General features: G+C 45.0%; 2 pseudogenes; both read right to left on the bottom strand.

The window, feature by feature from the left end:
- Nucleotides 1-2205: 2205 nt before the first annotated feature.
- Nucleotides 2206-13353, bottom strand: LOC128302767 (dynein axonemal heavy chain 7-like; annotated as a pseudogene).
- Nucleotides 13354-13687: 334 nt separating this feature from the next.
- Nucleotides 13688-21424, bottom strand: LOC128302768 (dynein axonemal heavy chain 7-like; annotated as a pseudogene).
- Between the last annotated feature and the right edge of the window lie 1227 nt (nt 21425-22651).

Raw genomic sequence — 22651 nt, forward strand, 5'->3', positions numbered from 1 at the left:
AGTTAGTGTTTCGTTTTGAAGCCTCGATGCCGTCAGATGGCGATACTGTTCGGTTTGTTGGATATTTCTCCAACATGTCCGGCTAATCGCAGCCGTTCTTATACACCTATTTCTTTATCTTATTTCTTTATACACATATTTCGTTATCTTGTATCGTACCTTTGGAACTTAAAATAGAAATTCGCGTATTCTCGGATAAAAAAAATAATATTTTACATCGAATTAGTGAAATGGCAAATATCACACATGTACTTTGTTACACCAATCAAGTAAATCTGGAATGTATTAATAAAAGATGAAATTAAAGATACTAAAAACAAAGTACTGCATGATGATTTTTTCATTAAATTATGTAATAGTTATTTTTCTGCATGTTTCCATTTTTAAGAAGCGTTTGTGCTACAGTTTACAGCTACAGTTAAACAAACACGGCTTTAGATTCGGCATATTTAGTTGCCAGCAGTTTCAGCAGTAGTAAATGTGGAGGGGAAAGATAATTTCTCGGATAGTGCATAATTTCGTAGTGGAAATTAACGTGAACCTCGTGACAATTAAAAAGGGTACGGTGACACATGTTGCCATTATGTCCTCGCTTTGCACTCGTCAACAATTAAATGATGCAATAATGAGTTGGAGTGCACCCTTTAGTAATATGTTTTCATTTTCTTAAGAGAAGGTGAATTAGTATTGAAGTTGTCGAATAGTTGAAATTAATAAAAGTGTGTTTTAAATCACATCTGTTTCAACGAGAACATATATCTTCACTGTACTATGCCTATGATGCATAGCTAATTTTTTACTGAAAATGTTTGGCAATTATGCAAGTCAAGCGAAGACAGCCAAGGCTTTAATAAAGTTATAACAAATTATCTTACCTGGTTTTTAACATAAATTTCAATTTTAATGGTAATTTCTTTACATTCTATTTGTTAAATTTTGTTTTAAATTCCGTGGTAACCTAACCTTAAAGTAACCTTTTTTATATTTATATTTATATTGCAAGTTGTTTTCTCTTCTTTTAGCTTCTTTTCATACTTTATGAGCCATTGTTTTGTTAATTGTGTAATGCTAAACTTTACAGTGATTTTTATTCTTTTGTTACATCGTTCCTCATCCGAAATGCTGTAGATTTTCTTTCTTGGTGAACTGAATTTACAAGTCCTAAAATAAATTGTCTTTCTCTACATCTTAAAACACTAATCTAACGGTATTAATAGTCTGAACAACAATTTCGTCAAAAATAAGTGGCAAACATTTTCCGATGTAAAACTGAACAATTTACACTCTCGCTCACCAAGTTTCTTCGAAAGGAAGAGACAAATTTTGCATAGTGCAAAGTGGAAAGTTACTACTACACAAATTTTTTGGGGCCCCCGACACGGCGAGGCCCTAGGCGACCGCCTACACCGCCTACCGTTTGATCCGCCGCTGTACTCACTTTAATAGTTCTTTGACTCAAATCAATTTACCTTGCTCTTGCAATGGGGTATGATCCGAAGCCACTTGATGATCCTGACAACCCCAAGTAGATGGTGACGCAGCGCAGAAAAGGAGGGGATTGAGTCCTCCATAACTAAACGAATACGAAGAAAACTAAACGTACATTCTAGCTGTCACGAGAGTCTATCACTTTGACTTATAGAAGATGGTCCCCGAAATTTGGTCGGCTTTGGTCATTAGCGACTTTGGTCATTATCATTCGTACTAGTATGGCAAGTTTGTCCGGGATTCCAACAGAGTTCATTGCGTCGTAACCGTTATCTGGCTAACCTGACTATCAAGGCTATGCTATCGTATGCGGCCTTGAAGTCAATGAAGAGATGGAAAGAATAGAGTTGCTGTTCCGTCATCTTCTCCAAGATCTGCCGCATAGTGAGAGCATCTGATCTGATCAGTGGTTGATTTCCCGTTTCGGTGGTTGATTCGGTGGTGGTGGTTGATTTCCCTGTGTGATAGTTTCCAACTACTATTCCTGGCGTAACGACCTAGTTAAAATGCGATGAATTTTGTTTTCTAGTGCTGCAACCTCAATTTTTTATCAGTCGGTGCCTGGTGCTTTATTATTGTTGAGTCGACGGAACGGTAGCAGTACACGTGTAGCTTATATTATGTTTTGCAACTCAAACCATTTTTAATAAGATATCCATGAAATATTTGTAAAAATTGAATTATTTTGTATATTTTAGACGTAAAAAAGTTGCTTTTGTTAAATATGTATATCGTGCTATTTTCGTATCATGTCTTAATTTGCTTGTAAAATGACTTGTAATTCTGAAAAACCCTCATTAAACGAAAATCCCCTACGTCATTGATCGCAGAAAGGGGCAAAAAAGCATTAGGAGCCTATTTTATACTTCATGCTTCTTCCTCCGTGCTGTGCGTTGAAACCGGTTAGTGACTAAGCTGACAAAGCATAGCCGCACCACGCAAAACCCAATGGTCCGGTTTCACATTGGGATCACAATTTAGCAACAACGCTATGACAAAGTTAGTACTGTGGCCCGTCGTGGAAAGCGTACCGCGCCGTTCGGCCGTCTTGTATACCGGACAGCGATAGGTGTGCCGCGGAACAAAATCGTCTTTTTTCATCGGTTTCAGCAGAATCTAAAAGAGCAAATATGAATTTAGCGGCAGAAAAACGGTATCAAACAGGACGCGTGGTATAGACTCCTGCAGATCCCATCCTGCCCTTTTCCCTATCCCATGTGGTGCCTTCCGAAAACAATCCATACACGTACACCCCATCGTCCGGCGGTTCCGTGATGTCCGCTTCCCGCAACACTTCATTATCGAACACTAGCAGATCGATCGGTATGACGTACTTGCGGGCAAAGTTTTGCTGCGCGCCGGTCAAAAATGCCTGGGTGAAGAAAAAGCCCGACACCCAGAATGTTGCTGGCGGGCCTTCGTCATACCATTTTTGCAGGAATTCTAACCGCGCGATAAAGTCCGCAATGTACGAGCCGAGCGTTTTCAGGCTCGGGTAGGAACGCTTCGCCCAGACGGATGGGATCTTGCCGACCAGTATCGCGCTGACCACCTCTTCCACGGTTGGTGACATGGCGACAAGACCCTGCATGGCTTTGCGAGCCGTCTGGAGTCTACCCCGGATGCAGATGAGTAGATTGTTAAACGGTACCATCTCCTGCACCAGTACCGTATTCATGCTCTGCAGAAGATAAGGGAGTATCGTGTATATAACATTCCTGTAATCGAGAGAAATCTCTGTGCGAGAGCTGACGAGTTACCTGATGATAGTCGGTCGGATACTTCTCCAGTGCGGCGTCCCGATCAAACTCTGACGGAAGAAGCTTCAAAATGTTTGACGATACGCTAATTACAAGCTCGGCAGGAGTTTCCCTGAACACACCGGCTGATGTGTTCTGTGCGAGAATAACATACTCATTTAGTAGACCACTTACGTTACGTTAATGTTTTAGAAAATCAAGAATTGGTTACAGTAATTTAATGAAACTTAAAAACAAACAGTTTCCAATTTTTTACAAACCTTTAAATCCTCAAGAATCTACCATTGTCAATTGAATGTGGAAATCCAATGGAAATTTAGCCAATTAGTAGAATGAAACATAATCAATTTTTGTTTAAAATTTTTTGAACCAGCTTTGGCAATTTAACCTAATTTTACATTACTTTCATTTGCAGCAAATGCTAATGGTGGGTATTTTGGGAATGTAGCATTAAATTCAGATAATAAAGTTACTTAACATTGAAAAGTAAATTGTTTCAAAGTTCCAGTGTGTGTCAGTCAAGGCAGTTTAAATGTATTTCACCTATATTTACTAATCAGTGAGGTACTGTGGGAATTAACCAGAAGAATACCTGGCATAATTACGGTACGATCCTTCAGTTTGCATCCGATAAGAAAATGGCGTTACTGACTACAGATGTACTACACCTAACAACCGACATACCTGTGTCTTGAGCGTATTGGCCAACAAAGTGTCCGTTCTCTCGTTCTCCAGCACCTGCGCCGTGTAGAACTTTGCTAGAAGCGTATTCAAACACCGACGATCCCAATCATCCGTTACACGGCCACCGTAGTTACACTCTCCGGTTAGGTAGCGTAGTGCCACATACGGTACTTCTTCATACTCGACCAAAAACATTCGCAACTGCGTCAAGCTGATGCTCAGATCGGTCTCGTTAAACTCGTACGGTATGTTCCAACCGATCGGACCAAACTGGCGCCGCTCCTGCACGACACCGTGGAAGAAGCACAGACTGAACAGGAGCTTTTTGAAGTTGGCCGATTGTTTGCACGCCTCGAACCATTCGACGTTGGATATTGGATCGCTCATGAACGAGCGCGACACGTTCATGCGTAGACCTTTCGGTGGTTCGTTGGTAATCTTGATTCCATTTTGTAGTACCACCACCGGGAAGTGTTCCGTCGGATAGGAGGTTAGCCAGAGCCGAAAGTCGGGATGCGTTGTGTCCGGTTGGAAGCTTTCGCAGATCTTCTCTAGCGTCGGCATCCAGCTCTGGGCGAGGTGACAGTTTTGCAGCAGAACCCAATTGCCGAACTTGGTACCTTCGTCGATCATTTTGGTTGCGATAGGTCCCTGACCCTGTCCGAGCGATAGTGAGAACAGCCGATTTGCCCCCAGACCCTGGGCGTTAGAAAATTTTATCAGCGTGGCCATCGGATCGGTACCCAGTGTTAGCACGAAGATCAATGGCACACAACAGTTCGATTCGTCGTAAGATGCAGCCAAATTGAAGGCCGGAGGTTCCACGTATTTCGGTTCCATTGTTTCTGGAATTGATTGCTTGATTGATTGGAACAGTCAGTCTACAATAATCAAATCTCCGATATCCTATAGGGTAACTGTTCACCTACCTGCCACATATAACTCGATCGTGGGAACCAACTAATCCGCCCGGAAACAGCAGCTTCTGGAACGCTGTCACCGTGGAAATCCACGGCTCCGGAATGGATGCCTCATGTGGTGTATCGTCGTCAAAGTACCGCTTCCAGTTCTGAACCACATGTTCCTTCAGCGGGGCGAAATCTTCAAACGACAGATCTCATCCCAATTTTTGTCCGGCAGCCAAACGGCTGGCGGGTAGGGATCAAGATTGTCCAATCCAACACCTCCGGTAAGCAAAAACATCAGCTCGGGCGACCCGAGCTGGCCGGCATCCTGCTGCAGATTCGTAGCCAGCAATAGCGAGAACAGTATCTTGTCCTTTTTAAACAGGCTGCGGCAGATATTCTCGTAAAGGCTGTACGTAAAGTAGGTCCTAAGATCCTCCAAGCGGGCTGGTACCTCATCCACCTTCTCGGTATTGTCGATAGTCGCGGTAAAGAGGTTTACGAACCAGTTCAGGCTGTACATCGGATCGATGCAGGCCAAGTCGGCAATCGTGAAGAACAGCACCGTCGAGTGGGCCGCTATCGGCGTGTACTGCAGACGGGCCGCATCGATCTGACGTTCGGTCCCCTCGGCAACGATTTGCTTCTCGTTGATCTCGTTGGCCAGCGTTTTCGACGAGCTTAGGACCGATACAGCGGTTTCATTCTCGAGAATGTTACCCTCGGACGAGAGGACCTGCAGGTCTTCGATCTCCTGCAGCTACCGCTTGTTCTCCGCCCCTTGCACGATCAATGCGTTCTTTTCTGTCTCGAGTTCGGGCCGTTCGCGCGCCACTGTTATCGAAAGCAGCTGATCCTGCAGTCCAGTCTGGGTGATCATGAAGTTGAGTAGCGTCACCTTCACCGCTATTTCCGGCAAGTAATGGGGACTACGGAGTTTTGTTGTGATGTAAAATTTAAACGAATCATTGTACTCTATGATTGAGTCACCCAGCTTGATACACATTGTTCCCCCCTGTCGGAAGATTTGTTTCAACAGAATCGGTTCCAGCATTGGTTTGATCTCTTCACCGACAATCTCCAGTAGCACTGGTAGACCAAACTGTATGGCGTTCTCCAGTACGCGTGTATAGTCAGGGTGTGAGAGACGTATTATACAAATACGGTTCGCCTTCTCCATATTGCATACCCATGTGTTAGCCTGCCCTTGGGGATCGATCATCAGGAGCCAGCGTCGAGCATTGCTAAAAAGAGGAAAAAGTGCACACATTACACTTCACATCTCGAGTCTTACCATCGCATCGATACAAAAACACGATCGCTATTCTCTAAATATTCCCAAAGCCCCTGGTCAATTCTTACTGAATGATGATAGCACTCTCCACCGAAAATGTATCACTTGGCAAACCGAAGATGTTCCACGCCCGAATATCGACCGGGTTCCCCAGTACGTTCACGAGCTGGAAGTCCTGGGAACAGATGGTTCCACGATCCGTACACCGTTCGATCCACTGTTCGATCTGCTCTGCCCGGAACTGCATCGTGAAGGGTCCCAAGTACGCAACGATACCAGATGCAATCAACACGTCACCGGTGAGCGTGTCGTAGATTAGTGCCGGCGTTTCTGCCGCCGTCTGCCAGCGATCCTTCTCACCACCCAGACCGGTAATGATCTCCGTAGCGCGTTCCAGCTTCTTCATACACAGCTCTACATTTGCTTGCAGCTTTGCATGTTGAGCAATCTGTTCGTCCAGCTTACGTTGGAGATCCGCAAGATTTTCCTCGACGATACGTAGCTGTTCCAGCTTTGCATTCAGTATCGTCATAGCGGACTAGGAGAAATAATACACAATAGTTTGTTAATGGATGCTAATGTGGTGTAGTGAGATAACCGGAAAAAGAACTCAAGAACCTACATTATAACTCGCTTGAGCTTCGGCTAATGCTGCTTTCTTGGGTGCTATCTCCTTTGCTACCTTATCGTACTTTGCAATCGCAATGACCCATTTGCACAATCCTTCCGCAGCCGTCGACGCCGCCTTCACCTTCTCCGGATCAAAGTTTTCGTTGGTAAAGACACGCTCCTCAAGCTTCTGTATTACCTTCAGAGGAATATCATCCTTCTCGAAGTTTAGCTCCGCATCGATATCGTAACCTTCCACCGTCCGATATAGTGACCCGAGCAGTGTCCACAACAGATTGACGTCTTTTTCATTTCGTTGAATGGCTGCAAAGAAGCGTGAAGGAATTTGTTTACGACGACTGAAACTTGTTAGGAAAGCAAATCCTGCACTATTTGACAGTTCTACAAAGGACTACTGTAACTATTTCGCATGTATATACAGGCAGTCCCCGTGATACGCGGTTCCTCTTATACGCGGATTCGGAGATACGCGGTTTTTGAAAATTTGACAGCTGAGCTAGTTTATAGCACAAAATCTAAGCAAAATGCTCAAAATTGGTCAAAAATACCTTTTTTTCTCACATAAATCATTTCTTTCTAACTTATATTAATAAAATGTTTCTAAAAATCGCCTGATTCGTCGAATAATTTAGGTTCGGAGCAGGAAGTCGACTCTGTGACTTTGAAGTATAAACGAAATTGCACCAGGATTCGACTTACGCGGAAATTCGAGTTACGCGGATTTTTCCCGGGTTATAGCGGTCCGCTATAATAGCGTATCTCGGGGACTGCCTGTATTATAAAAACCTTTGGTGACTGTTACAAACAAAAGTGACAACACTGATCGCGCACGAATAATCCGACTAAGGGAAGAAAGTAAACAATGCGTTGTTTACGTAGCCGATTAAATACTCGAAAATACTCCGTCAGGTCAACGAGCGATATGCAGGGATGGCGGATCGTAGGGCCAAGAAAGCTATATATAGGAGTAAGGGAAAATAATCGCGCCATTATTCGGTGGTTCCGCAATAGAAGGATTGCTTAATTTTGTTGCAAATAAATCAAGTTGCAACCTAAAATAGTTTCTTTTTCTAATTTACGTCGATACGTAACAGTGACATTGAAAAATAATCATTCAGAAGTTTACAATCGAAGCAACCATCGAAGCAACCAACCATAGCTAATATAAACCTTTAGCAACATTGAAATATAACATTACTATCCAAGCAACCATCTATCCAAGCAGCTTACATGATGGTGTTAAGTGAAGTACCTGAAGGATTCGTGTTTATTCCACGGATTCCCGCTGGATTCGTTTACAAGGGCGTACTTCATCTGAAGGACGCGTATATAAAGGATTTCGATTGCGCTGCCGGAGATGGTTCACCGGTGCAAGAGAAACTTTTCGTACACGACGCCGACAATGAAGTGGTGGGAACGATAACGTTGATGCGGCAAGTCGTGCATGATGTTGCGATTGAAGATCCCACGACTACTTCCGACTGTTTATTTTCGCAATATTTCAAATGTTGCGAACGTTGCAAGGCCTGTTTGAAGTGGCTGTCAATCGAGTGCTGCTGTCCAAAGTGTGGCGACAAAACTCAAAAGGATGAACCTTTGGCAAAATCTATGTTGCCAACCTGCTTCAACGACCCGTCCGAATTGGGGCCGGCACCCAATGGAAAAACGCCATCTTTCTACGGTTTGGACACAATGGAAGTTCCGAATCGTGTCGATGGAAGTTCCCAATCGTGTTGTTCCCAATCGTGTCGATTGTGCCACATTTGCGAAATTCGTTGTATCGATTGCGCATACCAAATGAGCCTGAAGGATGAGTCCAAATCGTCCAGCTCTTTCAGCTCTTTCAGCTGTGTTCCTCGTCAGATTATATCTGCAATTGCTCCAACGACCAGACCTGTTACCCGTCGTCCGTGGCGTACCGGTCGTCCATCCCACGGTCCCAAACACGACTCCGTTAAACTGGGTTCGACTAAAGGGAAAAGTTCGAATGAGATGCAACAGACGAATGTAAATGGAAATGACAACGACGAATCTACCAACCAGCCGACTGCCGATGGCAAAGATCGTGTCAGTGATAGTGTACCCGTTTCGCGGAAAAAAACGGTCGGCTTCCGTACGGATGATCCTGCACAAGGGGATCACAAGCAGAAACCAACGCTTCACCAACGGAAAGATGTCAAATCCAAAGCTCCCGGAGTACGTGGTGGAGTATCGAACCATGGGAAAGGTGACGCCCCCTCCAGGGCAGCTACTGGACCGGGTTCGAAAATTGTGACACAAAAAGGAGGACCCGGGAAGAAGGCGAGTGCCGGTGGGCCGGAGGCTACGAACACTAGACCGGGTTCAAAAATTGTGACCCAAAATGGAGGACCCGGGAAGAAGACGAGTGGCGGTGGGCCGGGGGCTACGAACACTGGACCGGGTGCGAAAATTGTGACCCAAAAAGGAGGACCCGGGAAGAAGGCGAGTGTCGGTGGGCCGGAGGCTACGAACACTAGACCGGGTTCAAAAATTGTGACCCAAAATGGAGGACCCGGGAAGAAGACGAGTGCCGGTGGGCCGGGGGCTACGAACACTGGACCGGGTGCGAAAATTGTGACCCAAAAAGGAGGACCCGGGAAGAAGGCGAGTGTCGGTGGGCCGGAGGCTACAAACACTAAAGTTCGCATATCGGTCACGAACGCTAAAGGGTCTGGAGCTGCAGCGAACGGAAGCAAACCTACTGGAAAGGGCAGCAAAAAGTAAAACACACCACAACAGTTAGTGTTTCGTTTTGAAGCCTCGATGCCGTCAGATGGCGATACTGTTCGGTTTGTTGGATATTTCTCCAACATGTCCGGCTAATCGCAGCCGTTCTTATACACCTATTTCTTTATCTTATTTCTTTATACACATATTTCGTTATCTTGTATCGTACCTTTGGAACTTAAAATAGAAATTCGCGTATTCTCGGATAAAAAAAATAATATTTTACATCGAATTAGTGAAATGGCAAATATCACACATGTACTTTGTTACACCAATCAAGTAAATCTGGAATGTATTAATAAAAGATGAAATTAAAGATACTAAAAACAAAGTACTGCATGATGATTTTTTCATTAAATTATGTAATAGTTATTTTTCTGCATGTTTCCATTTTTAAGAAGCGTTTGTGCTACAGTTTACAGCTACAGTTAAACAAACACGGCTTTAGATTCGGCATATTTAGTTGCCAGCAGTTTCAGCAGTAGTAAATGTGGAGGGGAAAGATAATTTCTCGGATAGTGCATAATTTCGTAGTGGAAATTAACGTGAACCTCGTGACAATTAAAAAGGGTACGGTGACACATGTTGCCATTATGTCCTCGCTTTGCACTCGTCAACAATTAAATGATGCAATAATGAGTTGGAGTGCACCCTTTAGTAATATGTTTTCATTTTCTTAAGAGAAGGTGAATTAGTATTGAAGTTGTCGAATAGTTGAAATTAATGCACCGGAGATGGTTCACCGGTGCAAGAGAAACTTTTCGTACACGACGCCGACAATGAAGTGGTGGGAACGATAACGTTGATGCGGCAAGTCGTGCATGATGTTGCGATTGAAGATCCCACGACTACTTCCGACTGTTTATTTTCGCAATATTTCAAATGTTGCGAACGTTGCAAGGCCTGTTTGAAGTGGCTGTCAATCGAGTGCTGCTGTCCAAAGTGTGGCGACAAAACTCAAAAGGATGAACCTTTGGCAAAATCTATGTTGCCAACCTGCTTCAACGACCCGTCCGAATTGGGGCCGGCACCCAATGGAAAAACGCCATCTTTCTACGGTTTGGACACAATGGAAGTTCCGAATCGTGTCGATGGAAGTTCCCAATCGTGTTGTTCCCAATCGTGTCGATTGTGCCACATTTGCGAAATTCGTTGTATCGATTGCGCATACCAAATGAGCCTGAAGGATGAGTCCAAATCGTCCAGCTCTTTCAGCTCTTTCAGCTGTGTTCCTCGTCAGATTATATCTGCAATTGCTCCAACGACCAGACCTGTTACCCGTCGTCCGTGGCGTACCGGTCGTCCATCCCACGGTCCCAAACACGACTCCGTTAAACTGGGTTCGACTAAAGGGAAAAGTTCGAATGAGATGCAACAGACGAATGTAAATGGAAATGACAACGACGAATCTACCAACCAGCCGACTGCCGATGGCAAAGATCGTGTCAGTGATAGTGTACCCGTTTCGCGGAAAAAAACGGTCGGCTTCCGTACGGATGATCCTGCACAAGGGGATCACAAGCAGAAACCAACGCTTCACCAACGGAAAGATGTCAAATCCAAAGCTCCCGGAGTACGTGGTGGAGTATCGAACCATGGGAAAGGTGACGCCACCTCCAGGGCAGCTACTGGACCGGGTTCGAAAATTGTGACACAAAAAGGAGGACCCGGGAAGAAGGCGAGTGCCGGTGGGCCGGAGGCTACGAACACTAGACCGGGTTCAAAAATTGTGACCCAAAATGGAGGACCCGGGAAGAAGACGAGTGGCGGTGGGCCGGGGGCTACGAACACTGGACCGGGTGCGAAAATTGTGACCCAAAAAGGAGGACCCGGGAAGAAGGCGAGTGTCGGTGGGCCGGAGGCTACAAACACTAAAGTTCGCATATCGGTCACGAACGCTAAAGGGTCTGGAGCTGCAGCGAACGGAAGCAAACCTACTGGAAAGGGCAGCAAAAAGTAAAACACACCACAACAGTTAGTGTTTCGTTTTGAAGCCTCGATGCCGTCAGATGGCGATACTGTTCGGTTTGTTGGATATTTCTCCAACATGTCCGGCTAATCGCAGCCGTTCTTATACACCTATTTCTTTATCTTATTTCTTTATACACATATTTCGTTATCTTGTATCGTACCTTTGGAACTTAAAATAGAAATTCGCGTATTCTCGGATAAAAAAAATAATATTTTACATCGAATTAGTGAAATGGCAAATATCACACATGTACTTTGTTACACCAATCAAGTAAATCTGGAATGTATTAATAAAAGATGAAATTAAAGATACTAAAAACAAAGTACTGCATGATGATTTTTTCATTAAATTATGTAATAGTTATTTTTCTGCATGTTTCCATTTTTAAGAAGCGTTTGTGCTACAGTTTACAGCTACAGTTAAACAAACACGGCTTTAGATTCGGCATATTTAGTTGCCAGCAGTTTCAGCAGTAGTAAATGTGGAGGGGAAAGATAATTTCTCGGATAGTGCATAATTTCGTAGTGGAAATTAACGTGAACCTCGTGACAATTAAAAAGGGTACGGTGACACATGTTGCCATTATGTCCTCGCTTTGCACTCGTCAACAATTAAATGATGCAATAATGAGTTGGAGTGCACCCTTTAGTAATATGTTTTCATTTTCTTAAGAGAAGGTGAATTAGTATTGAAGTTGTCGAATAGTTGAAATTAATAAAAGTGTGTTTTAAATCACATCTGTTTCAACGAGAACATATATCTTCACTGTACTATGCCTATGATGCATAGCTAATTTTTTACTGAAAATGTTTGGCAATTATGCAAGTCAAGCGAAGACAGCCAAGGCTTTAATAAAGTTATAACAAATTATCTTACCTGGTTTTTAACATAAATTTCAATTTTAATGGTAATTTCTTTACATTCTATTTGTTAAATTTTGTTTTAAATTCCGTGGTAACCTAACCTTAAAGTAACCTTTTTTATATTTATATTTATATTGCAAGTTGTTTTCTCTTCTTTTAGCTTCTTTTCATACTTTATGAGCCATTGTTTTGTTAATTGTGTAATGCTAAACTTTACAGTGATTTTTATTCTTTTGTTACATCGTTCCTCATCCGAAATGCTGTAGATTTTCTTTCTTGGTGAACTGAATTTACAAGTCCTAAAATAAATTGTCTTTCTCTACATCTTAAAACACTAATCTAACGGTATTAATAGTCTGAACAACAATTTCGTCAAAAATAAGTGGCAAACATTTTCCGATGTAAAACTGAACAATTTACACTCTCGCTCACCAAGTTTCTTCGAAAGGAAGAGACAAATTTTGCATAGTGCAAAGTGGAAAGTTACTACTACACAAATTTTTTGGGGCCCCCGACACGGCGAGGCCCTAGGCGACCGCCTACACCGCCTACCGTTTGATCCGCCGCTGTACTCACTTTAATAGTTCTTTGACTCAAATCAATTTACCTTGCTCTTGCAATGGGGTATGATCCGAAGCCACTTGATGATCCTGACAACCCCAAGTAGATGGTGACGCAGCGCAGAAAAGGAGGGGATTGAGTCCTCCATAACTAAACGAATACGAAGAAAACTAAACGTACATTCTAGCTGTCACGAGAGTCTATCACTTTGACTTATAGAAGATGGTCCCCGAAATTTGGTCGGCTTTGGTCATTAGCGACTTTGGTCATTATCATTCGTACTAGTATGGCAAGTTTGTCCGGGATTCCAACAGAGTTCATTGCGTCGTAACCGTTATCTGGCTAACCTGACTATCAAGGCTATGCTATCGTATGCGGCCTTGAAGTCAATGAAGAGATGGAAAGAATAGAGTTGCTGTTCCGTCATCTTCTCCAAGATCTGCCGCATAGTGAGAGCATCTGATCTGATCAGTGGTTGATTTCCCGTTTCGGTGGTTGATTCGGTGGTGGTGGTTGATTTCCCTGTGTGATAGTTTCCAACTACTATTCCTGGCGTAACGACCTAGTTAAAATGCGATGAATTTTGTTTTCTAGTGCTGCAACCTCAATTTTTTATCAGTCGGTGCCTGGTGCTTTATTATTGTTGAGTCGACGGAACGGTAGCAGTACACGTGTAGCTTATATTATGTTTTGCAACTCAAACCATTTTTAATAAGATATCCATGAAATATTTGTAAAAATTGAATTATTTTGTATATTTTAGACGTAAAAAAGTTGCTTTTGTTAAATATGTATATCGTGCTATTTTCGTATCATGTCTTAATTTGCTTGTAAAATGACTTGTAATTCTGAAAAACCCTCATTAAACGAAAATCCCCTACGTCATTGATCGCAGAAAGGGGCAAAAAAGCATTAGGAGCCTATTTTATACTTCATGCTTCTTCCTCCGTGCTGTGCGTTGAAACCGGTTAGTGACTAAGCTGACAAAGCATAGCCGCACCACGCAAAACCCAATGGTCCGGTTTCACATTGGGATCACAATTTAGCAACAACGCTATGACAAAGTTAGTACTGTGGCCCGTCGTGGAAAGCGTACCGCGCCGTTCGGCCGTCTTGTATACCGGACAGCGATAGGTGTGCCGCGGAACAAAATCGTCTTTTTTCATCGGTTTCAGCAGAATCTAAAAGAGCAAATATGAATTTAGCGGCAGAAAAACGGTATCAAACAGGACGCGTGGTATAGACTCCTGCAGATCCCATCCTGCCCTTTTCCCTATCCCATGTGGTGCCTTCCGAAAACAATCCATACACGTACACCCCATCGTCCGGCGGTTCCGTGATGTCCGCTTCCCGCAACACTTCATTATCGAACACTAGCAGATCGATCGGTATGACGTACTTGCGGGCAAAGTTTTGCTGCGCGCCGGTCAAAAATGCCTGGGTGAAGAAAAAGCCCGACACCCAGAATGTTGCTGGCGGGCCTTCGTCATACCATTTTTGCAGGAATTCTAACCGCGCGATAAAGTCCGCAATGTACGAGCCGAGCGTTTTCAGGCTCGGGTAGGAACGCTTCGCCCAGACGGATGGGATCTTGCCGACCAGTATCGCGCTGACCACTTCTTCCACGGTTGGTGACATGGCGACAAGACCCTGCATGGCTTTGCGAGCCGTCTGGAGTCTACCCCGGATGCAGATGAGTAGATTGTTAAACGGTACCATCTCCTGCACCAGTACCGTATTCATGCTCTGCAGAAGATAAGGGAGTATCGTGTATATAACATTCCTGTAATCGAGAGAAATCTCTGTGCGAGAGCTGACGAGTTACCTGATGATAGTCGGTCGGATACTTCTCCAGTGCGGCGTCCCGATCAAACTCTGACGGAAGAAGCTTCAAAATGTTTGACGATACGCTAATTACAAGCTCGGCAGGAGTTTCCCTGAACACACCGGCTGATGTGTTCTGTGCGAGAATAACATACTCATTTAGTAGACCACTTACGTTACGTTAATGTTTTAGAAAATCAAGAATTGGTTACAGTAATTTAATGAAACTTAAAAACAAACAGTTTCCAATTTTTTACAAACCTTTAAATCCTCAAGAATCTACCATTGTCAATTGAATGTGGAAATCCAATGGAAATTTAGCCAATTAGTAGAATGAAACATAATCAATTTTTGTTTAAAATTTTTTGAACCAGCTTTGGCAATTTAACCTAATTTTACATTACTTTCATTTGCAGCAAATGCTAATGGTGGGTATTTTGGGAATGTAGCATTAAATTCAGATAATAAAGTTACTTAACATTGAAAAGTAAATTGTTTCAAAGTTCCAGTGTGTGTCAGTCAAGGCAGTTTAAATGTATTTCACCTATATTTACTAATCAGTGAGGTACTGTGGGAATTAACCAGAAGAATACCTGGCATAATTACGGTACGATCCTTCAGTTTGCATCCGATAAGAAAATGGCGTTACTGACTACAGATGTACTACACCTAACAACCGACATACCTGTGTCTTGAGCGTATTGGCCAACAAAGTGTCCGTTCTCTCGTTCTCCAGCACCTGCGCCGTGTAGAACTTTGCTAGAAGCGTATTCAAACACCGACGATCCCAATCATCCGTTACACGGCCACCGTAGTTACACTCTCCGGTTAGGTAGCGTAGTGCCACATACGGTACTTCTTCATACTCGACCAAAAACATTCGCAACTGCGTCAAGCTGATGCTCAGATCGGTCTCGTTAAACTCGTACGGTATGTTCCAACCGATCGGACCAAACTGGCGCCGCTCCTGCACGACACCGTGGAAGAAGCACAGACTGAACAGGAGCTTTTTGAAGTTGGCCGATTGTTTGCACGCCTCGAACCATTCGACGTTGGATATTGGATCGCTCATGAACGAGCGCGACACGTTCATGCGTAGACCTTTCGGTGGTTCGTTGGTAATCTTGATTCCATTTTGTAGTACCACCACCGGGAAGTGTTCCGTCGGATAGGAGGTTAGCCAGAGCCGAAAGTCGGGATGCGTTGTGTCCGGTTGGAAGCTTTCGCAGATCTTCTCTAGCGTCGGCATCCAGCTCTGGGCGAGGTGACAGTTTTGCAGCAGAACCCAATTGCCGAACTTGGTACCTTCGTCGATCATTTTGGTTGCGATAGGTCCCTGACCCTGTCCGAGCGATAGTGAGAACAGCCGATTTGCCCCCAGACCCTGGGCGTTAGAAAATTTTATCAGCGTGGCCATCGGATCGGTACCCAGTGTTAGCACGAAGATCAATGGCACACAACAGTTCGATTCGTCGTAAGATGCAGCCAAATTGAAGGCCGGAGGTTCCACGTATTTCGGTTCCATTGTTTCTGGAATTGATTGCTTGATTGATTGGAACAGTCAGTCTACAATAATCAAATCTCCGATATCCTATAGGGTAACTGTTCACCTACCTGCCACATATAACTCGATCGTGGGAACCAACTAATCCGCCCGGAAACAGCAGCTTCTGGAACGCTGTCACCGTGGAAATCCACGGCTCCGGAATGGATGCCTCATGTGGTGTATCGTCGTCAAAGTACCGCTTCCAGTTCTGAACCACATGTTCCTTCAGCGGGGCGAAATCTTCAAACGACAGATCTCATCCCAATTTTTGTCCGGCAGCCAAACGGCTGGCGGGTAGGGATCAAGATTGTCCAATCCAACACCTCCGGTAAGCAAAAACATCAGCTCGGGCGACCCGAGCTGGCCGGCATCCTGCTGCAGATTCGTAGCCAGCAATAGCGAGAACAGTATCTTGTCCTTTTTAAACAGGCTGCGGCAGATATTCTCGTAAAGGCTGTACGTAAAGTAGGTCCTAAGATCCTCCAAGCGGGCTGGTACCTCATCCACCTTCTCGGTATTGTCGATAGTCGCGGTAAAGAGGTTTACGAACCAGTTCAGGCTGTACATCGGATCGATGCAGGCCAAGTCGGCAATCGTGAAGAACAGCACCGTCGAGTGGGCCGCTATCGGCGTGTACTGCAGACGGGCCGCATCGATCTGACGTTCGGTCCCCTCGGCAACGATTTGCTTCTCGTTGATCTCGTTGGCCAGCGTTTTCGACGAGCTTAGGACCGATACAGCGGTTTCATTCTCGAGAATGTTACCCTCGGACGAGAGGACCTGCAGGTCTTCGATCTCCTGCAGCTACCGCTTGTTCTCCGCCCCTTGCACGATCAATGCGTTCTTTTCTGTCTCGAGTTCGGGCCGTTCGCGCGCCACTGTTATCGAAAGCAGCTGATCCTGCAGTCCAGTCTGGGTGATCATGAAGTTGAGTAGCGTCACCTTCACCGCTATTTCCGGCAAGTAATGGGGACTACGGAGTTTTGTTGTGATGTAAAATTTAAACGAATCATTGTACTCTATGATTGAGTCACCCAGCTTGATACACATTGTTCCCCCCTGTCGGAAGATTTGTTTCAACAGAATCGGTTCCAGCATTGGTTTGATCTCTTCACCGACAATCTCCAGTAGCACTGGTAGACCAAACTGTATGGCGTTCTCCAGTACGCGTGTATAGTCAGGGTGTGAGAGACGTATTATACAAATACGGTTCGCCTTCTCCATATTGCATACCCATGTGTTAGCCTGCCCTTGGGGATCGATCATCAGGAGCCAGCGTCGAGCATTGCTAAAAAGAGGAAAAAGTGCACACATTACACTTCACATCTCGAGTCTTACCATCGCATCGATACAAAAACACGATCGCTATTCTCTAAATATTCCCAAAGCCCCTGGTCAATTCTTACTGAATGATGATAGCACTCTCCACCGAAAATGTATCACTTGGCAAACCGAAGATGTTCCACGCCCGAATATCGACCGGGTTCCCCAGTACGTTCACGAGCTGGAAGTCCTGGGAACAGATGGTTCCACGATCCGTACACCGTTCGATCCACTGTTCGATCTGCTCTGCCCGGAACTGCATCGTGAAGGGTCCCAAGTACGCAACGATACCAGATGCAATCAACACGTCACCGGTGAGCGTGTCGTAGATTAGTGCCGGCGTTTCTGCCGCCGTCTGCCAGCGATCCTTCTCACCACCCAGACCGGTAATGATCTCCGTAGCGCGTTCCAGCTTCTTCATACACAGCTCTACATTTGCTTGCAGCTTTGCATGTTGAGCAATCTGTTCGTCCAGCTTACGTTGGAGATCCGCAAGATTTTCCTCGACGATACGTAGCTGTTCCAGCTTTGCATTCAGTATCGTCATAGCGGACTAGGAGAAATAATACACAATAGTTTGTTAATGGATGCTAATGTGGTGTAGTGAGATAACCGGAAAAAGAACTCAAGAACCTACATTATAACTCGCTTGAGCTTCGGCTAATGCTGCTTTCTTGGGTGCTATCTCCTTTGCTACCTTATCGTACTTTGCAATCGCAATGACCCATTTGCACAATCCTTCCGCAGCCGTCGACGCCGCCTTCACCTTCTCCGGATCAAAGTTTTCGTTGGTAAAGACACGCTCCTCAAGCTTCTGTATTACCTTCAGAGGAATATCATCCTTCTCGAAGTTTAGCTCCGCATCGATATCGTAACCTTCCACCGTCCGATATAGTGACCCGAGCAGTGTCCACAACAGATTGACGTCTTTTTCATTTCGTTGATTGGCTGCAAAGAAGCGTGAAGGAATTTGTTTACGACGACTGAAACTTGTTAGGAAAGCAAATCCTGCACTATTTGACAGTTCTACAAAGGACTACTGTAACTATTTCGCATGTATATACAGGCAGTCCCCGTGATACGCGGTTCCTCTTATACGCGGATTCGGAGATACGCGGTTTTTGAAAATTTGACAGCTGAGCTAGTTTATAGCACAAAATCTAAGCAAAATGCTCAAAATTGGTCAAAAATACCTTTTTTTCTCACATAAAACATTTCTTTCTAACTTATATTAATAAAATGTTTCTAAAAATCGCCTGATTCGTCGAATAATTTAGGTTTGGAGCAGGAAGTCGACTCTGTGACTTTGAAGTATAAACGAAATTGCACCAGGATTCGACTTACGCGGAAATTCGAGTTACGCGGATTTTTCCCGGGTTATAGCGGTCCGCTATAATAGCGTATCTCGGGGACTGCCTGTATTATAAAAACCTTTGGTGACTGTTACAAACAAAAGTGACAACACTGATCGCGCACGAATAATCCGACTAAGGGAAGAAAGTAAACAATGCGTTGTTTTCGTAGCCGATTAAATACTCGAAAATACTCCGTAATGTCAACGAGCGATATGCAGGGATGGCGGATGGGATGGCGGATCGTAGGGCCAAGAAAGCTATATATAGGAGTAAGGGAAAATAATCGCGCCATTATTCGGTGGTTCCGCAATAGAAGGATTGCTTAATTTTGTTGCAAATAAATCAAGTTGCAACCTAAAATAGTTTCTTTTTCTAATTTACGTCGATACGTAACAAGCCAAAATTAATTGTCGTATTCGGTACGCGGTAATCGATAATCGTTCATTAAACGCGCGCGAGTGATAAGTGAAAATGTCCAACCCTTCGTCCAGGAAGCAGCTGGAAGATCAGGCAGCCGGTACATCAAGAGGACGCGTAGACGTCTCTATGCACGAGTCATCGCCCAATGTCGCCGGAGGGTCATCGGACAGACACACACCGATAAGTGGTCATCGGGACGAGCAACTGTTGCGGTCTCCGCTGAGAAATCCAATGGAAGATCGCAACGCGGTATCCTTGGGTTCGCCTGTTCTGATTGAGGATTCAACCACCAGAAGAGGCACGGCGGAACATAGCACCATCTCCCCGAGTGGATCGGCAACTCGACGCGCGGAGTTGTTAAGTATGAGAGGGTTGGTAGGAGCGAGGCAAGGGGAGTTAAGGGAGTTAGAGCTGAAATTAATGGAGCTCGAAGAGGAGGTGGATGCGGGAGCTAGCCATGACGCTTTACAGTCGAAGGCAGAACAATGGCTGGCTGCAACGGATCGCTGCGGTACTTATCCGTCAACCAGTAACTCTAGGGCACCTACACTTCACTTCACTAGCACTGCCAACCCACCCCCACCGTGTTATCAGGAATACAGATCAGGTTCCTGATTATTACACTTGGAGGAAACATCACGATGATGCCTATAGAAGGGCTTCTTTACCTCCCACCTGTCCTCCATATATTTCACCAGCGCACGCGGCTACGAGCCGATCACGCACAACACTACACCACGGTAATTTAACACAGGAACAAGTTTCCGCACGGCACGGAGCGATCGGGAAGGAGCTACCGGAGTTTAGTGGTGCAGTGAAGGAGTGGCCGCTGTTTATACGTATGTACGAGCGGTCGACCGCAGTGTGTGGGTTTTCGGAAGACGAAAACATATTACGGCTACAGCGGGCGTTGAAAGGTGAAGCCAAGGAGGCAGTTGGGAATTTTTTGTTGTTGCCTGATGGTTTGGTTGAAGTGATGAAGACGCTCCAAGATCAGTTCGGCCGTCCAGAGATTATTGTCGAGGCAACGATTGATTCCATTAGGAAGATGCCGTCCCCTGAGCCGGGTTGCTTACGTTCACTCGCTACCTTTGGTCTGGCAGTACGGAATCTTTGCGCGACAATAGTGGCACTTAAACTTCCGGAGCATTCATGTAACGTATCATTACTTCGAGAGTTCATGGGTAAGTTACCCTCGCATTATGCGATGGAATGGGTCCACCATTGACGACAGCTACATAGGGTAACCCTAACAGAGTTCGGCGTTTGGATTAGCCAACTAGCGCAAGATGCTAGCGAGGCTCTCGTTGAACCGCCGCGCCGCGAGCCTAATGCGCATGGAGAACGTTCCGAAAGACGGCCTCCTACTCGAGACAATCGAGCACAGGGACCGCATTCACCTCAGCAACGAAATAAGTACGCGCCCCGACCACTTCCCAAACAGAACCAGCCCGGACATGATGCACCTAAATCGACATACTGGAACACTCACACAATGCAACATCCCGTTCAACGCGAAACTGTCACAGATACTAGCGGCACACACTCGGGCACACAGGAGCGAGTGCTGTTGAAATACGTACCTGTTACCATACACGGCCCACGTGGCCCTATTAATACGTACGCTTTCATAGATGACGGCTCTTCCTCATCCTTTATGGACTGTTCTCTACTGGAAGAGTTGGGTGTGGGAGGTACTCCGGTTCCACTGTGTCTACAGTGGACCGGTGGAATTACGCGACTAGAACAAGACTCCTTCAAGCTAAACCTGGCCATCTCTGCAAGAAACGTAAAAAACACATCAATGTTACTAAATGTACGCACGGTTAAGGACCTTGCTCTACCAATCCAAACGGTCGAGTTGAAGCAGCTGATTGCACAGTACCCGTACCTACAGGGCCTACCGATAGAGTCGCATAGTTCTGTACAACCACGAATTCTGATAGGAGTGGATAATTGTAGTGTAACCAAAACGGTGAAGAATGCAGAAAGAAAACGTGATGAACCCATCGCGTCGAAGACGAAACTAGGCTGGATCATCTACGGTCCATGTCCGGTAGCCGAGAACGTTCCAGGGGCAACCTACAGCAACTTTCATGTATGCTTATGTGATGGAATCAGTGAAGAACTGCTGAATGCTGAACTAAAAAGGTTTTTTCCTTAGACACCATCGCAATTTCAAAACCGGCTAAAACTTGGCGCTCTAAAGAAGACGAGCAGGCGCTAACAGTTCTGGAAAGAGATACGTCATTTCAAAACAATCGTTTTGAAACTGGATTGCTATGAAAAAATGAAAACATCCGCCTTCCTTGCAACAAAGCTATGGCTTTGAAACGATACAATTGCTTGAAAAGACGCATGCAGCAGGATCCTGTTCTCGATTCCGCGGTTCGAGATTTGATGTGGGGATATGAAACGAAAGGCTATATCCGACGACTTACACCAACCGAAGCAGCTGAGAGACATCCAAGGGACTGGTACTTGCCCGTCTTTCCTGTGACAAATGCGAATAAACCGGGTAAAGTGCGTTTAGTCTTCGATGCCGCAGCAACCGTCAACGGAATCAGTCTTAATAGCGTCTTACTTACCGGACCGGATCTCGCGACAAATCTCCTGGCAGTGTTGTAGCGGTAGCGGTAGTTGGTGACATAAGAGAGATGTTTCATCAGATTATGATTAAGCAATCTGATCAAAGAAGTCAGATGATTCTGTGGGAAGGAGATGCAACTAGCAGTGAACCTGTTGCATACGTGGTTACCGTAATGACCTTCGGAGCGGTCTGCTCACCGAGCACGGCTCAATACGTAAAGAACCGCAACGCGGAACGCTTTGAGTCCGAGTATCCGCGAGCAGTACAGTGTGTGAAGAATGAACATTATGTCGACGACATGCTGTTTAGCGTCGAAATAGAAGAGGAAGCGATTATCCTAACAGAACAGGTACGCAGCATACACTCACAGGGAGGATTCGAAATCCGAAATTTTATCTCCAATTCGTCGCGAGTTTTGGCACGTCTGCAGAGTGATCCTGAAATGGAAAAAAATATGACTATAGATAGTGTATTCAACACAGAGAAAGCACTTGGTATGTGGTGGGATACCTTGTCTGATAGCTTTTCATTCCGGCTATCTTTGAAGTACGACGAGAGTTTGCTATGGGGAGATGAACTACCTACGAAACGTCTTGTTTTGAGGACGTTAATGAGCGTCTACGACCCGATAGGACTTATAGGGCAGTTCCTAATGTTCCTGAAAATGCTCCTACAAGAGATTTGGCGG

The sequence above is a fragment of the Anopheles moucheti genome, chromosome 3 (genome assembly GCF_943734755.1).
Source record: "Anopheles moucheti chromosome 3, idAnoMoucSN_F20_07, whole genome shotgun sequence".
Classification (NCBI taxonomy): Eukaryota; Metazoa; Arthropoda; class Insecta; order Diptera; family Culicidae; genus Anopheles; species Anopheles moucheti.